Below are 19,053 nucleotides of genomic sequence, written 5' to 3'. Positions count from 1 at the left end.
AAGTTCTACCCAAAAAACAAACACATGAATTATCTAAACAAATTATAACATAAAATATGCTATTTAGATGAAACCATGAATGATGATAATGTATCTAGAGTGGCATGCACGTCATCATCAACTTTAACATAGAAATCAACATCCCATTTAGTGAGTGTTGTAGAGAAGTAGATCTTGGTCTTTGTTGAGAGCTGATGGTAGCCTTCAGCATGTTTGAGTCTAAGGAAGTCATTATGCTCTACATCTTCTTCTTCAATTAAATGATCCAAAATGTCACTTGGTGTAGCATTGTGCCCAATCACAAACCTTATCACTATCCCCTTCTCCTCCTCCAACTTCTTCAGCTTTGCCCCTGCCATTCTCATTTCCCATTTCCTATTTTATTCGTGGGCTTCAAATAAGACATAGTAATATTCAAATTTAAAAACTTACAATTGTTACAAGTGTTTTAATTGAGTATAGTTGTTGACCTTGTGGCATCCAAGTGCGTCAAACAGAATCACATCATTTTCTACTGCTAAAAGCAATGTTGATTCCCACCACAACAAATGCTTTTTTGGCTGAAGATTTATTTTCTTTCTCCACTCCATTCATCTTCATTCCATTTTCAACTCTTGCTACTCCTAATTTCATTTCCAGTGAAGAAATTGTTTTGTCTAATGACATGCATCACTCATGTCCCTTTATATTCTTCAAATGAATCTTAAAGCCATCTATTACAATACCACTTATCCCAATAGATTTAGCTAATTTAAACTTCTCATACATTTATATATATCTTAGATGATAACACATCAAAATTCAATCTAGCATTATAAGATGGGTTTTATAAGTTTATGATTCAAAAATAAATTTTTTTTGGAGTTTATTTGATATAATTATAGATGGGAAAACAAATAAAAGATAAAATCATGTTAGTCATAATATCATTATTGGTAACAATGTTCCAAATGCAAAGAATTATTTGTTTGAGCTTCTAGCAATGATCAAGTGGCTTACTAAATGGCTTGATGAGTCCTGGAAGCTTCTCCCATTATATCCTTGCTTTTGCCAGTTTCAATTTTCTAGTTACATGCACACAATCATGACTTTACATCACAATGCATTCACATTCTAACAATTTTCATGTTCTTTCATTACATTTTGATCTAAACAAAAAATTCTAAACTTTCTCTTATTCAAATGACTAATCTAAAAATGGGTCCTATTAAAGAATCTAATATAAATTAAAATAATGTATCTAGATTTTAAACAAATCAAAACATAAAATCTATGATTTAAACTTATCTCATCACTTACACATAATAAAAATTCCTTCCTTGTCATGTGGATAGTCTTGGGGGAGAGGTTGCAACATTGTTCTGGGTGAGGGACAGTCCACATTCGATATGCAAATAACGTACCAATGCAGAAACAAGCAAGGTAGAGGAATACAATGAATTTGGAGGGAATGGTAGAAAGGGAAACTCCAACTCCTCCCAGCTTCTTTTGATCTTCTAGACACCTAAATATTTTCCCAAAGACCCCAAGGCATTTAAATCTATCTAAAGACCTACAAAGTCCTTATTGCATATAAAATAACTCAAATTTGACATTTGGTTCAATTTGGTATCCTGGCTTATAATGACTGCAAGGATCCAATCGACCACTCTTTCTCTCTCTCCATCTCTGCCTATTCAATCTAATGAAACAACTAGATTTTCTCTACATTTTAATGTCTCAATTATTGCCTCATGGTTTGACTCGTAAACTTTCTAAAAAATCTTATTATGTGGTTTTCCACCATATTTTATCAAGTGGACATTTGATGCAACAACAAGGTTTGAATAATGAAGAACCTTCCTCTCTATTTGCCAATCCTTGAATAAGCACAAGTTAGGGTTCTTCATAGAATATCGTCTAAGCCATGTGCCAGTTATAACGACCATACTGATATGGTACTCTTAACCTTCACCATCTATAACCGAGTGATCCAATTTTTGTTTGGCTTGGACAAAAAAACACAAATAATAATATGTCCCTTCTTCATTATCTTTAGGTGCAATAATAGAAAAGACATGGCGTGCAGTGATAAATGTATAAAATGTGGTCATTAATTTAGAAAATACTTAGGTAAAAGTTATAAAGTTACATATTGAAATTATAAAGATATATATATATATATATATATATATATATATATATATATATGGTTTCACTAGATTAGACAAGTGGTCAAAGTCAATAGATGAATCCATCTCTACCATTTTCAGTGCTTGTGGGGGATGATAGGTGTCAACTAGGTTCAAAACTCGTCTATGCCATTTGTCCACCCATTCAATCGACTCACAGTCATCCCTATTTTCCTCTACACATGATGGACAATAGGATGCCAATTTTCATATGTGGATACTCCATGAACCTACATCAGAGCTTCTAAAAGAGTGGAACTCACTTGATCTTGTTAGTGTGTAAAAAATCCTCATATGGTGCAATGTTAGTATTATCTATCAACCAAAAAAATTGTGAACCGTAGACTCACCTTCCTTACCTAGGCACATTGTAGTGTTATACCACTGGATGATGGATTTTGCATGTCAATATTGCTCCATCTTTGTACTTTAGTTCTTCACGAGCTAAGGCTCTTTTGATGCATGTGTCTGTACCATTGTGCTCTCCCTTTTAATGACCAACCTTTGTGAAATTTCACATATATTGAATTATACGTAACTTGTGCATCCTACTCAACCAATAGAACATCTGTGCATTCTTAAATTGAAATGCACAATTGTCTAACCAAATAATGTGTTGACGATATGGTATGCCCTTGTTAACCAAATCTCCATAAAATAGTTTTAAAAAACCATGTACAAACTCCATAGAATGTGATTGATCATCACTAATGTAAAAATGGTACTCCCTCAAAATCTTCATGCCATCCTTTGTACTTGTAGGTGAATGCATGAATGTTATGTGAACAAATATGAAAACTTGTTGAAAAGTATAATACTTTTCTTGCACCTCATTTTGTGGTTGTAGTGTTTAGTTCTCTATGAAATCTACAACCAAAACAATGGTATCTAGTAGAAACATATCCTTGCACAACTTGAATTGAAAATCCAACCATCGAGCTCTGTGTATGCCTTTCATACTCATAAATAATCTTTTCATGAAAAATCTTCATGAACTCATACACTAGAATCTTTTCAATGACTAAATCACATTTTTTACCCTATTTTCCATCTTTTAGAGCATATGTCACTGTCTTAAATTTTTCATAATCTACTATTTCATTTCCAATTGCATGTGTACTATCCATATGTTCACAAGTTGATAAAAGTTGAAAAGAACCAAAAAATAAGCATGTACCATCCAAGCATGATTTCTTTTAAAAAATTTGGATGTCCCCTATTTCACATAAAATGTTGGATATGAATTCCCTTGAAGATCTTGGTGGCTCATTCATGTCACAATCCTGCAAAACAAACTTAGAATGCAAAAACACACATATATGCCTAAAAACATCAAAATGGTTAGAAAATTCAATATGTATCCTACAACAACAAGTTGTGTGTGTGTGATTTATATTCACCTAAAATGATTTACCCATCTCAAAAAATCTTTGACTTATTCAAATTTGAGGATACATACCAATAAATTTTGCAAAAAAATATGTTTGAGTTGAGTCCAAAAAATGTTTCGCATGTGGGTCGCAATTTTGGCTACCAATCCTCCTTCTTACAACATCTCTTTGATTAGCAGAAACACATGTGTTATTTTTCCAAAAATCTTTGATCAATAATTTCAAAGCTTCACTAATTTTTTTATCCTTTTATGGTAGTCTACTAATAAATGTCCATAACTCATTTTTTGTTGGATCTTCCAATCTCTCATGCCTTAGCATGGCTCTCTTTAGAGTACCTCTACCAATTTTCAATATTTTGCTTGTCTTTCTCATGATTCAAGCTTTATTGATTTGGGTACTTACTATTGTCGATGTAAGTACTCATCTTGTGATATTACTATCGTTTATGCATGATTTAGAACCCACTTTGTCATAAGCACTCATTAGATTCTTTACAATATTTTTTTCATTTGAATCATCCATTGTTCTTAGCCCAAGAATCTTCATGATAGGCCTAAATTTCAAATTTATCATCATTTCAAAAAATAATTGGCATTGACCTATAATATTTAATTCTTCAAAGAATAATCTCCACATACAATTAACTTTTCTTTGACAAGTACACTTGCTAATCTTGTCAAACATTGATTTCAAAATGTTGGTATCAATATCAATCAAATATTTTAGTCTTCTAAAATGAATTCTACAAGGTATTATAATATCTTCCATTCTCTCAACATTTTGAACATCAACATAAGGTTGAGTATTTTGTGTACCTTGAACTAAAGATGATGTGCCTTGGTAATAAGATGCAAAAGATGGAATATCAACTACTTGATATGTTGATGTTGTGCCTTCAACATGACATGATAGAATGTGTACATCATCAGATCTACAAATTAGTGTCTCTTCAACATGAGAGGATGATATGACTCCAATATTGAAAGATGGTGTAGCTTCACAATTTAATTGTCTTTTTGAGCATAATAGTCTCATTCATTCTCTTTGTCTTTCCAATTCTTCCTTTTTGTTTCTTTGTATCAATGGTTCTTATTCCTCTTTGAAAGTCAATTCTTCATTATTGCTTTTCAATTTTCTTTCTTCATGTAGTAGTTTCATTTCATCTCTTTTAATTGCCAAATCTACCTCCCTCTCTTCCTTTGTTTGAGTTTTTGGTTTCTTCCTTGGCATGATGATGATTTCTATATGTCAAATTATTCAAACATCTGAACTACTTACAATTTATAAATTACAAATAATTCAAATAAATATAAAAATTACAATTATTTCAATGAATGGACAATAAATATCAAACAACTTGCCAAATTTCTAACCATTTCTAAATAATAATTCATTTAAACATAAAATTTTTAATGAATTCACTATATATTAAAGAATATGTCAAATTATAATCAAATTTGTCTCTATATATCAACAAACAATATTTAAAAAGGACTGCATTAACCTTTTCTATAGAAAGAATATTTTAAAAGCCTTCAAATAGCGTATCCAATGATTGAATTTGATGTTTGCTAGCTTCAAAAACTCTTCAAATAGTGTTTTTTAACTTCCAACAGCTTGAAACCTATGTTTTCTATTAGAACAATAGAATGCACAAGAACCAAAAAGTAGAATATGGATCAGCAGGGACCCAAACTTGCTTTATGACCATTTTTTGGTGATTTCACATAGTGTGTATGCACTATAAAGTATGTATGCACTATAGTGCATATGCACTATGTAAAAATAAATCTCTCCCTAGCCCACCATCCCCCATCCCTTACTCTCTCTCTCCTCTTCCATCCCCTACTCTCTCTCACTCTCTCTCTCCTCTCCCATCCCCTACTCTCTCTTGCTCTCCCTCTCTTACTTCCTCTCCCATTGCCTACTCTCTCACTCTCTCTCTCCCACCCCCTACTCTCTCACTCTCTCTCCTCTCCCATCCCCTACTCTCCCTCACTCTCTCTCCTCTCCCATCCCCTACTCTCTCTCTCGCTCTCCCTCTCAGACTACCTACTCTCTCTCCCATCCCCTACTCTCTCTCCCCTCTCCCATCTCCTACTCTCTCTCCTCTCCCATCCCCTACTCTCTCTCACTCTCTCTCCACTCCCATCCCCTACTCTCTCTCTCTCATTCTCCTACTCCCTCTCCCACTACCTACTCTCTCTCTCCCATCTTGTACTCTCTCTCACTCTATCTCCTCTCCCATCCCCTACTCTCTTTCTCACTCTCTCTCTCTCTCCTCTCCCATCCCCTACTCTCTCTTGCTCTCCCTCTCCTACTCTCTCTCTCACTACCTACTCTCTCTCCTATCCCCTACTCTCTCTCTCTCTCTCACTCACACACTCTCATCCTCCTCTCTCTTTCTCACTCTCCCTCTCCCACTCCCTCTCCCACTTCCTACTCTCTCTCCTATCCCCTACTCTCACTCTCTCTCCCATCCCATTCTCTCTCTTCCACCCCCTACTCTCTCACACACTCTCACACTCTCTCCCATCCCCTACTCTCTCTTACACACACTCTCATCCCCCTCTCTCTCCCTCTCCCACTCCCTCTCCCACCACCTACTTACTCTCTCTCCCACTTGCTACTCTCTCTCACTCTCTCTCTTGGGCTACTCTCTCCCCCCTCTCCCATCCCCTACTCTCTCTCTTTCACACACACACACACACACACACACACTCCCATCCCCCCTCTCTCTCTCCTCTCCCATCCCCCTCTCTCTCCCTCTCCCACTCCCTCTCCCACCACCTACTATCTCTCTCTCACTCTCTCTCCCTCTCTACTCTCTCTCTCCTATCCCCCACTCTCACTCTCTCTCCCATCCCCTACTCTCTCTCACACTCTCTCCCATCCCGTACTCTCACTATCTCTTACACACATTTCCATCTCCCCTCTCCCTCTCCCTCTCTCATTCCCTCTCCCACTGCCTATTCTCTCTCTCCCATCCCCTACTCTCTCTTTGGCTACTATCTCTCTCTACCCTCTCCCATCCCATACTCTCTCTCTTTCACACATACACACACTCTCATCCCCCCTCTGTCATGTCCCCTTTTCAAATAATTAAAAATAATAATCTTTGCTAAGGCAGGCAGGCCCAAAAAGGTGAAGTTTTAGAAAAATGGGATAATCTTTGGAAGCTAATGGAATAATAAATGAAAAATATTATTAAAATATATTTTATTAACCCCTCTTAGACGTGAGTTAGGGTTATGTCCTCTTTTAAAGGGGTTTGGAGGCATTTTGGGCTCATTCCAAAACTGAATTTTTGGGCATTTCTTTGTTATTCTTCAGAGGCTGCCAAACCTGTGGAGAAGGAGAACCAAGAACAAGATTTTTCAAGTTTCAAAGAAGGCTAAGGATGGGAGTTTGAAGCCATTACATATGCATGCTCATGCAGAGTTTTTCTTTGTGCTGAATAGTGCAGATTTGTAGTTTTTCGGGTGTGTTTTTGTAAGAGTTTGGTGTTTCCGGTTGAGTATTTCATATCAGTTTGGGTTGCTGCTGTATTTTAGAATTTAAGATGTTAAAATAGAGCTAAATATATGTATTAGGATGTGGTTAAACTTTTGAGATAGTTTATTAGTGTTTTTGTGGTGTTCTCAGGCATATTTTGTGTTATTTCGAGAGCCCGATGAGCATAGTTTTTGTCCTACATTTGTGAGCTATTGTGTAGATGCTATATATATTTGGAAATGTAATTTTTTAGGCCATTATGCTGCTGAAATTTCTGTAAAAATTTTCATTTTCAGATTTATTAATAATATGTGAAGCTGTGAAGCTTTTGGCACTATTTTCGGCATACCCGATTTGGGGTTTATTGAGAAATTGGTGGATCTTTGAAAGATTGGTTGTTTGATCTTAAAGATCTTATTAGAGGCTTGAAATATCATATAAAATAAAAAAAGAGACATTTCAGTGGTATCAGAGCTATGATCTTGCCAACCTGAGGGTTTGTAGAAGTTTGCATGTCAGTTTTGACAACTACCCAAATCTTGCATGTCATAATTTATGGTTGCATGTTGCTTCTAATCAGCTGCATGTCAAAATTTATTGTTGCATGCTACTGATAATCATTTTCATGTTAGTTCTTGGTGAATTTGGTGGTTGCATGTTGCTTCTAATCACCTGCATGTCAAAATTTATGGTTGCATGCAACTAAGTGAAAGAGAAAAGGGATATTTGCAGCGAGAAAAGAATAAAGAAATTTTGATCAAACCTCCAGTTGAAAGTAAAAGTACAAAATCCAAGGAAGGAAAAAGTATGGCTTATCCAGATGAGATGGCAAAGAAATTCTTCCAAGACATCCAAGGTATTTGTCATAATTACTAGTTGCTGTAGCTGCATATTGCAAGTAGTTTAAGTCTCATATTTGTATTGAATATTGCCAAATTAGTTGCACATTCATGTTAAGTTATTGTTTAGACAATCTGGAGTCTTTTTGTAAGCATTCTCTTTGATGCAAATTGAAACAAGAGTCCTTGCAGCAATCTAAAAAATTATATCAGTCATACGACCCCTTGCTTGTAAAGTGTTTGACGAAATGTCAAACAACTGAAGTATAAAGATTGTTGGTGTTTGAAGAAGTTATAACATATTGGGGTTACACTCTACTTTATCTAGAATGGATAGGTATAGTATAGAGTCTTAGAGGACACGATCTTGGACAATTGATATCCAGAGTTAGAACAATAGAAAGGATGGTTATTTAGACATTCAAGATAAACTTAGAAAAATAAGCCATGACATGTCTGAACAGTTGGTTAAGCACCACCGTATGATGAATGACATGCTGTCTGACCCAGCTAAGGTGGATAAGTTGACTAGATTTCTATTTGGCAATTTTTCTCATAGGGTAGATGACACAATTACCAAGAACTTGCATGAGGAGTTTGAGAAACTAGCTTATAGCCAGGTAGAGGTCTCAGATTCTACTCTGCCAAAGGAGGTAGTGAGAAAGGATATTACGCAGATTGATAGTAATGATCAACTTGATACTCAAATTGAGACAATTGTATATAGGTCATCAAAGGGTGATGTCATAGGTATTCAAGATGGTATAGTTACAACAGGCAGTGACTACATCGTAGTGGGTTCAGATGATGATTATGAGGATAGTGTTGTGCATGATGGTGAGATACCTGGTAGAGATGAGTATACATTGAGCATTCATGACTTTGCTGAGAAAGAGTACTAGCCACAGTTAGATGCTTCATCACATGAGGTTGAGGCTGGTAGTACTTCACATGATTTGTCCAGCCGACTGAAAGTGAACAAAGACAGTATTGTGACTTCATTATCTCATCATGACAGGTATGTGGAGTTACTTGGTATTGGTTATATTACTCAAGTGAGGAGTTTTCTTGACTTACCAGCTGATTCTAGTTTACAGATATGGACTCGAGATTGTTATATTGGCATTTGAGATTTAGTTGACTAGAGATCTTTAACACTTTTTGGTAGCAGTGTTTGTTTGGGTGCTATCATGGATTTGATTAGTAGATTACATGATGTTGTCTTTTCTTGTGCCAACAGCTTGTTCGATGCTGGTATTAGTTTTTATACACTGGTGTTGGGCTTTGTTCATAAATCTAGTCGACCATACTTGCTAGAATGTGTTGATGATCTTTCATATTTGGCAGTGTGTATAGATGAGTCCCAAGATCATATTGGCATTGATGACATCCAAGAGGATGTAGTGGGTAGTTTTGAAGATTTAGTTTCCTTGGCAGTTTCTTTTGGTACAAAGGAGTTAGACATCAGTGCTATAGTTTTTGATACTCCATATGTTGATATGAGCTTTGGAGTTGATTCACAAGATATGGATGGTAATACTCTAGAGATTAGTAACTTTGAGGATACTCCTTTAGACAGTGCATCAGAGGAGATTTGTAGGAGACAGTCTAGCCAGTGCCATCATGTGTCTAATTAGTTGAGAGTTAGTGAGTGAGACATTGTTATTGCTTGCTAGCATTTTGATGATGTTAGCAGTTTATGGATGGGGTTCTCCTACTAGTGATGAGTAGGGAGGTAGTTATCTTTCCTTGATAGAGTTCCACTCTTTATGGGAGGCTATCCAGATTCTAAGACAGGATTATATGCAGTTGGTAGCTGATAGAGATTATCTTATGGAGTGGGGTAGTATAGCATACGATGCATTGTTGGCCAAGGAAGATGAGGTGAGTGAGCTTACTCAGCAGATTGAGGTGACTTTTGAGATTCTTGAGAGTACACAGTTGGCTTTCAAGGAGTCACAATTTCATTTGGCTAAGGTGACCATGGAGTTAGAGCAACTACAATCTTTACCAGATTCTATACAGTCACAAGCTATGGTGTTTGGTGATCTGAGGATGTCCATGGTCGAGATTTTCAAAGACAGTGGAGATGGGGATGCATCCATCCTTGATACTAACATTGGCATATCGGGTTTGTCCCCACTAGAGTCAGGTTTAGTTAAGTTGGGTGCTGCAACAGATTGTTGTGGTATGCTTGACATGGTGGTGACCTCTAGTGTTGGGTGATGCAACACGCTCCCCTGCCCATAGGTGGTTAATTATGTGGTGTTCCATGTTCACTAATAGTCATGGCTTTTGGTGCAACAAAAAATGGGCCCAACAATTGGTATCAGAGCCTAGTTTTGGCTTGGTCATGGGTTCAAATCTCCCCGATGCCTTCCCAACCCACGTAAGCACCTGGTATGCACGTCGAGGGGGAGATTGTTGGGTGATGCGACGCGCTCCCCTGCCCATAGGTGGTTAATTATGTGGTGTTCCATGTTCACTAATAGTCATGGCTTTTGGTGCAACGGCAAATGGGCCCAACATCTAGTACTAATGATACGAAGACTAGAGATGATGTATCAAAGACCATGTGTGATGTTGGTAAGCTAACAGTTGGCATGGTTCCTACTAGTAATACTACTCCCTTGGTGATGTCTTCAGAGGTAGTAGTTAGTTCCAACTTGGTTAGTGATCAATTGCAGTTAGTTACATCTAGATTGCAATCTGAGCCACTGACTGAGATTGGCGCATTCTATCGACATTACATTGTGAGGTATGCTCATCAATTCACCTTTGATGACCATGTTGATGAGATGATGATACATAGATGTACTTTGATTCTTAGTGCTTATCATCAGTTATGGGATAGTTTGATGCCTTGGGATGAGAGTTGTGATGGGCACAGCATGGCGATAGGTCCTACAGTTGATAGCTTGATAATACATGACTTAGAGCAAGAGTTTTTGAGTGATGCTTCAGTGGGTGTTGTTATTGATTCTACTCCTTTGGCTATGACATCTCCTGACTTAGTTGGTGATCATTCATAGTGGGTTGTATCATTTGTTCATGGTGAGTTGTTGACTAAGGTTGGTTTTTTTTATCAACATTATATTGTAGGGTATGTACATCAGTTAGCATTTGATCCTTATGCTGAGGAGTTGATGGCAGACAAACTTGGTTTGGGTTCCATTTCTTGTTGTTTATCTTGTGATAGCTTTTCACCATCAGGGGTGCATGGGAGTTATGGTTATGAGACAGTGATCGGTGATCTGCAGAGTTGTGTTGACTCCAGGAGTTGTACAGTGTGTGAATTCTCCATACTTGGTACAATTTCATATGGGAGTGTTCACCATTGTTGCAGAGTTGGATTGTACATTCTGTATAGGCCAGTGGGATGCGTTGATGGTATTTACTATGTTGGCAATTTGATTTTCTCACTTTACTTGAGTTTTGATGTTCTAAGAGTTTGTGTCTCATGGGTTTTTGACTATGGAAGTTGTGACTTTGGAGTTTGGTTGAGCAGTAATTGTCAGTTTGATTATGGATTCCTCTTGGTTATATTGCAGAGGATATTGCAGGAGCCTGTGTTAATTGACAATAGTATAGTTCATGACTAAATTTGGGATCTAGGTGGATTGATTGGTCTATTTTTCAGCCATTTCTTGAGGACAAGCAATATTTGGAAGGGGAGGACTTCTCATGTCCCCTTTTCAAATAATTAAAAATAATAATCTTTGCTAAGGCAGGCAGGCCCAAAAAGGTGAAGTTTCAAAAAAAGGGGATAATCTTTGGAAGCTAATGCACTAATAAATAAAAATTATTATTAAAATATGTTTTATTAACCCCTACTAGACATGAGTTAGGGTTATGCCCTCTTTTAAAGGGGTTTGGAGGCATTTTGAGCTCATTCCAAGACTGGATTTTTGCACATTTCTTTGTTATTCTTCAGAGGCTGCCAAACTTGTGGAGAAGGAGACCCAAGAATGGGAGTTTTCAGGTTTCTAGTAAGGCTAAGGATGGGAGTTTGAAGCCATTCCATGTGAATGCTCATGCAGAGTTTGCCTTTGTGCTGAACAGTGCAGATTTGTGGTTTTTTGGGTGTGTTTTTGTAAGAGTTTGGTGTTTTCGGTTGAGTATTTCATATCAGTTTGGGTTGATGCTGTAATTCAGAATTTAAGATGTTAAAATAGAGCTGAATATATGTATTGGGACATGGTTAAACTTTTGAGATAGTTTATTAGTGTTTTTGTGGTGTTCCCAGGCATATTTTGTGTTATTTCGGGAGCCCGGTGAGCATAGTTTTTGTCCTACATTTGTGAGCTGTTGTGTAGATGCTATACAGATTTGGAAATGTAATTTTTTAGGCCATTATGCTATTGAAAGTTTTGTAAAAAATTTCATTTTCTCATTTATTAATAATAGGTGAAGCTGTGAAGCTTTTGGCACTATTTTTGGCATACCTGATTTGGGGTTTATTGAGAAATTGGTGGATCTTTGAAAGATTGGTTTTTTGATCTTAAAGATCTAATTAGAGGCTTGAAATATCATATAAAATCAGAAAAAGAAAATTTCACCCTCTCTCTCCTCTCCCATCCCCTACTCTCTAGATATCTCACACACACTCCCATCCCCCTCTCTCTCTCCCTCTCCCACTCCCTCTCCCACTGCCTATTGTCTCTCTCTCACTCTCTCCCTCTCTACTCTCTCTCTCATCCCCTACTCTCACTCTCTCTCTCCCATCCCCTACTCTCTCTTTGCCACCCCTACTATCTCTCACACTCTCTCCCATCCCCTACTCTCTCTCTTACACACACTCTCACCCCCCTCTCTCTTCTCCCTCTCCCACTCCCTCTCCCACTGCCTACTCTCTCTCCCCTCTCTCATCCCCTACTCTCTCTCTTTCACACACACACACCCATCCCCCTCTCTTTCTCTCTCTCTTCTCTCCCATCCCGTACTCTCTCTCACTCACTCTCCCTCTCTCACACACACACACACACACACTCTCACTCTCTCCCTCTCTACTCTCTCTTTGCCACCTCCTACTCTCTCTCACATTCTAACACTCTCTCCCATTCCCTACTCTCTCTCTCTTACACACATTCCCATCCCCCCTCTCTCTCTCCCTCTCCCACTCCCTCTCCCATCGCCTTCTCTCTCTCCCCTCTCCCATCTCCTACTCTCTCTCTTTTACACACACACACACACTCCCACCCCCTCTCTCTCCTCTCCCATCCCCTACTCTCTCTCCCCTCTCCTATCCCCTACTCTCTCTCTCACTCACACACTCTCATGCTCCTCTCTCTCTCGTTCTCGCTCTCCCACTCCCTCTCCCATTTCCTACTCTCTCTCTCTCCCATCCCCTACTCTCACTCTCTCTCCCATCCCCTACTCTCTCTACCACCCCTACTCTCTCTCTTACACACACTCACATCCCCCCCCTCTCTCTCTCTCCCATCCCCTACTCTCTCTCTACCACCCCCTACTCTCTCTCTTACACACACATCCCCCCTCTCTCTCTCCCATCCCCTACTCTCTCTCTACCACCCCCTACTCTCTCTCTCACTCTCACACTCTCTCACATCCCCTACTCTCACTCTCTCTCCCATATTGTACTCTCTCTCTACCACCCCTACTCTCTATCTCTCATCCCCTACTCTCTCTCTCTCTCACACTCACATCCCCCCTCTCTCTCCCTCTCCCACTCCCTCTCCCACCACCTACTCTCTCTCTCACTCCCTCTCCCATCCCCTACTCTCTCTCTCCTTTCTCCCATCCCCTACTCTCTCTCTTTCATAGACACACACTCCCATCCCCCCTCTCTCTCTCACATCCCCTACTCTCTAGATCTCTCACACACACTCCCATCCTCCCCTCTCTCTCCCTCTCCCACTCCTCCCACCACCTACTCTCTCTCTCTACTCTGTCTCCCATCCCCTACTCTCTCTACCAGCCCTATTCTCTCTCACACTCTCTCTCTCTCATTCCCTACTCTCTCTCTTACACACACTCCCATTCCCCCTCTCTCTCCCTCTCCCACTGCCTACTCTCTCTGTTAGGCTACTCTATCTCTCTCTCAGGCTACCCTCTCTCTTCCCTGTTCCATCCCCTACTCTCTCTCTTTCACACACACACACACACACACACACACACACACACACGCACACACACACACACACACACACACACACACATACCCATCCCCCCTCTCTCTCCCCTCTCCCATCCCCTACTCTCTCTCACACACACACACACTCCCATCATCCTCTCTCTCTCACTCTCCCTCTCCCACTTCATCTCCCACTACCTACTTTCTCTCCCCCATCCCCTACTCTCAATCTGTCTCTCTCATCTCATACTCTCTCTTCCACCCCTACTCTCTCTCTCTCACTTCCTCTCTCTCCCATCTCCTACTCTCTCTCCCCCCCCCTTTCCCATCCCCTACTTTCTCTCTTTTCCACCCCTACTCTCTCTCACACTCTCACACTCTCTCCCATGCCCTACTTTCTCTCTCTCACACACACCCATCCTCCTCTCTCTCTCTGATCTTGTAATCTCTTTGCCACCCCTACCCTCTCTCACACTTCCTCTCTCTCCCATCCTGTACTCTCTCTTTGCCACCCCTACTCTCTCTCTCTCACTTCCTCTCTCTCCCATCTTGTATTCTCTGTCGTCCCTACTCTCTCTCACTTCCTCTCTCTCCCATCCCCTACTCTCTCTCTCACTTCCTCTCTCTCCCATCCCCTACTCTCTCTCTGTCTCTCACTTCCCCTCTCTCCCATCCCCTTCTCTCTCTCTCTCCCCTCTCCCATTCCCTACTTTCTCTCTCTCTCTCACACACACACCCATCCCCACCCCTCTCGTCTCTCTCTCACTCTCACTCTACCTCTCTCCTTCCCTCTCTATGCACTATTTAGGTCTCAATAGTGTGTGCACACTAAAGCACGCATGCATTATTAAGACTTAAATTTAAAAATATTTAAATAGCATGTGTATGCTATAGGGTGCACACGCTATTCAAATCTTTGCATTCTACCAAGCCTAAGGTTTGGTTTTGCCTTGGGGATCCAACCCAAAGGTTTGGAGTCTGTAAACTGGTCTGAGACATGTTCTGCTGCAAATATACAAAAAATGATTGATTTTTCTTGTGTGCTCTCCTTTAAGTTTCTCATGGTTGAGCATCGATAAAATCAGGTTACATGACATTGTAGGTCTCTGTGTTAGCTATATAACCATATAATTTATTTTTTATTTGAACTATTTTAAGCCTTTCATCTATAATTTCTTTTGAATATATGTCCATTTTTTGTCAAAACCCAACATGTACTAATTGGGCTATAGATTTTAGCTCATTCATCAAATTTTGCAACAACTTAGTTTCTTAGAAACTAGACTCCATTCTACACACTTTGAAAAAAAAGAAGTTTTGATTTTAGATTAGTTTTCAATCATTTCTAGGGGGAGCACATAGATATTTCATATTTTTAGGATGTGTCTAATTAAAAAATTCATTAAATAAAATACACATTATAAAATTATCCAAAAAATCTAGGATAAACTACATAGTGTTAGATAACTTTTGACCAAAGCAATTAAAGAATTTCAAAAGAAAGTTAAAATTTTAGGGGGGCCACACTTAGTACTGTGCTATATTTTTTTGAAATAAATAATAGCACTTTCTATGGCCTCCTTTTTTGATGACCTAAAACTAAACAATTTTGAAAAAAATTAGTAGTTTAGAAACTAGATTCAAAAGACTACTACTTTTATTTTTGTCATATCTTAAAATTTTGAGTATAACTATCTTCAAATTCTTGTTGAAGTTTACAAATTGCTGATTTCAGAAAAAAGGTGTCCACTTATAACCCCCTTTTAGCACCACAACTTGGTGCACTTATCCAATATCAAATGAGTTAACTTTCAAATGTTAAATGAGTTGACATTTACCAAATGAGTTGGCATTCAATAAACTAGGATATCAAATGAGTTGACATTGTAGAAACCATTTTTTACATTGAGTTAATATGTTGTTCATGTTCTTGTTTATCCCCCCTAGCTAAGAGGGAGTGTTGATGTTTGGTAGCTTCAGTCAGTTAAACCTATGAGACTATAGTAAAAATATTCATATATGGGTTAGTGCAAGAAGTTGGTCTCACTTTTGGCCAAAAAGTAGAAGTTTTTTTCCTATTTTTGAAATATATTGTCAAATGATGCCAAAATTTGAGCCATTTATAAATTAAATATAAAAAAATTCAAAAATAAAAATTGTAGTGCCTGGAATCTTCTTTTTGAATATGTAATTTATTTTTATACCCATATGATAGATTATATTTTTGGTATGGATCTTTAAAAACCACTTTTTCAAAATGTTTGTTTCAAGAGCATACCATGCTCATGTACTAGCACCATAATTTGACACAACTAAATGATTTTTTGTGAATCCTTTTAAATTAAGTTACCTAACACACCAAATATTGATGAGAATAATTTTCTTGAATTTTTAAGTGGATTTTTTTATTAATTTTTAATTGATGATTAAGCTAATTTCTAAAACCTCTCATGTACAGACGCCATAATTTAATCAAATTTTAATTTTTTTATTTTTATTTTTAACCTTAAAAGAATTATGTGAGAATTGATGACATGTAAATTAATTTACAAAATATGAAAAATTAAAATGATATTAAAATTTTAGTGAAAGTCATTATTTAATGTTTAAGAGATACTTTTGATTAATAAATAATGGAAAAATAGAAAATGAACTCATAACACTATAAAATTTACACTTCTGAAATTAGAATAGTAAGACCTATAATTGGTTTTAATTTTGTCAAAAAATTCAATGGGGACGACCATATAAAAATTATGATAGTCCCTAAAATTGTCAGTTAAATGCCTTAGTCAAAAATAGGTTCATAAAGGCATAAGCTTGGTACCACCAAGCCTATGCCATGCCTTTCCCCAAGGCAAAACCTGATGTGAATTCCCACCCATGGCGAATTCCCGCCCATGTCACTAGAACCAAGCACCCAATTTGAATTTAGTCGTTAACCAAATCAAACACTCAATTTTTAAATAATTAGCTATCCGATTATTTAAAAATTAGGTGCTTGATTTATAATTAGGTACCCAATTTTGATGTACCTGTTGGGCCCCAAAAGATGCCCCACAAAGCATCTTTCAATTATTGCAATGAATGAATGACAATTTCAAACTACAATAGTGAATGTCTATCATAATTATTTTATTTTCTTGTCTTCTTTAACAATTTGCAAGTTGTTGATTCGAATTCAAAACTGGTGCAAACATGGGATCACAATGTCAATGAGAGAGAAGATGGAGAATTAGAGAGTTGAGCAATATTTTAGAGGAGAAAGACATTGAGGATACCACGATGGATGAAGAGGCTGAAGAAGAGATCCCAATACAAGGAGATTCAGGTGCACATTTTAATCAAACATTCAATATTGTGTGTCTCGAAACCCTTGAGTTTTTTCTCGTGATGAAATTATTGATTTTTTAGAAGCAAGTTATGATTTAAACGATTTATATTTTCTTCATTACAATAAATTTTCAAAAAATCATGCACAACAAACTCCAATAGAAATGCATGCCTTGAAAGAAATACTAAGACAAAATGAAAATAAGATTCAAATTCCAAATAAAATTTAAAATAACAATGGTATGAATATAGACATGGAAACACCAAGTACTGAACAAACATGTCAAAATGATATTGGAGTGTATGAACGTAATTTTCATTTTTCTAATGATGTGCTAGATAATCTTCATGGATTGGTTTCATGGAAACAAATTAAGACACATGCGAATAGATTATATAGACTTTTTTTATTGTAAGAAATTTGGGTTTCAATGTCAATTGATGTTGCAACTAATTAAAATGTTTAAAAAGTTAAAAGTAATGAACAGATTAGGAATGTATGCAAAACCTATGAATAAAAATGAGTCTTTAAAAAAAGTAGTATCCACTATTTCTAGTGCCTTTGATGTTATCAGAAAGAGAAGTCACTCTAAAGATAAGAATGCAGCATGACAAGAAATAACAAGAGTTTTAGTTAAAAAATCAACAACTAACAAAAGATTAATTAGTAACATAAGTGGATATCTTGATGTGAATCATAAAAATTTAGAAAGAGATGTAAAGAGAAGGGTTATCTTTGAATGTGATCCAAAAAATATTTTGTGGACTTCTAGTGGTAGACTCCCGAGATGTGATATGAAACTTACTAGTGAAGTCAAAAATTTGGTTGAAAAATCTTGGCATGATAATACAAGAGTATCACCTAATTCAAGAGATGTTCTTAAATTGAGAGTTGGCTCAAAAATACATGATCCACATCCTAAAAACCTTTTGGATATTACTCAAACTAAATTGTTCAAAACAATTGTAGATGGTAAGGTGATAACTATTACCATTAGTCAAAAATCTTTTGAAAAGTGTAAACCATGGTATGTAAGGATTAACAAGGAAAGAATCACATGTTGTTGTAAAAATCATGTTCAATTTCATTACCATTATGATGTATTTTGATCTGTACATGGTACTATACATAGTAAAGAAATGTTTCAAGAATGTGGTATAAAAATACCACCTCAAACTCTAAAGGATTTCATATCAAGTTTGTTTTTTAAGCCACCTAATGATCAATACTTTCTTTTCAATGCATGTCTTTCTGGTACATGTGATATGTGTGGTAATCTTTCTTTGTTAGATGAATGCTTTCATGAAAATGTTTTGACTACTTTTGGACAAAAATTAGTTGATGTAAAAAGATTCAAAACTAATGAATATATATTGAAGGATGGGAAGATTGGAAGAAGGTGTGATCTTGTTACAGATAAAGTTAGTTATCATACATTTATGGATGAGTTTAAGAGTGTGATCATACCAAAATATTTTAAACACTCTCAATATGCTAGATGGCTTGATGGACACATTCACATATGTAAGAATATATTTCCAATTGGTACTATACTTTTAGTTGTTGACTTTGCAGAGAACTACACACTTGCACTGCAAGATGGAGTACAACCACAATATTACAATTTAGTGCAAGTAACAATTTATGTTCATATAGTTTATAGGCATGCACCTAATAGTACAGAGGAGGATAGAAAAATATTAAGAGAGTACCATTTCTATATGAG

At 37.2% G+C, this 19,053-nt stretch overlaps 1 pseudogene; it reads right to left on the bottom strand.

Annotated features, from left to right (window-relative positions):
- Positions 1-59: 59 nt before the first annotated feature.
- On the bottom strand, positions 60-16,895 carry LOC149544893 (putative beta-1,3-galactosyltransferase 8; annotated as a pseudogene).
- Between the last annotated feature and the right edge of the window lie 2,158 nt (positions 16,896-19,053).

The sequence above is a fragment of the Cupressus sempervirens genome, chromosome 8 (assembly GCF_028749045.1).
Source record: "Cupressus sempervirens isolate cs-2001-9-10 chromosome 8, ASM2874904v1, whole genome shotgun sequence".
NCBI classification, from domain to species: Eukaryota; Viridiplantae; Streptophyta; class Pinopsida; order Cupressales; family Cupressaceae; genus Cupressus; species Cupressus sempervirens.
This window is presented reverse-complemented; position numbering and strand designations above follow the sequence as displayed.